This window comes from Penaeus monodon, chromosome 28, assembly GCF_015228065.2.
Source record: "Penaeus monodon isolate SGIC_2016 chromosome 28, NSTDA_Pmon_1, whole genome shotgun sequence".
In the NCBI taxonomy this organism is placed as follows: domain Eukaryota; kingdom Metazoa; phylum Arthropoda; class Malacostraca; order Decapoda; family Penaeidae; genus Penaeus; species Penaeus monodon.
The window spans coordinates 6,593,380-6,593,629 of NC_051413.1; positions in this window are offsets into that span (position 1 = coordinate 6,593,380).

Here is a 250-nt window from a genome sequence, read left to right on the forward strand (position 1 = left end):
CTCATAATGACAAAAACTTCCGAAATATAGAGACAACGATAAGATAAATGATAGTAATTTAACAACTCTTATAATTACAATTATCGAATCGATTTTGCTCTCGAATATCAGCCTCATTCCCGCCGACCTGTCAATCGCAGCTCCTCACGCGCTCCGGGGCCGCTGGCCAGGACGTGGCTGAGGCTGCATTCGCTCTCTCCCGGGCCCGTCCCTTGGCCTCCCCCTTCTCGGCTTCAGTTTTCTGCTCACG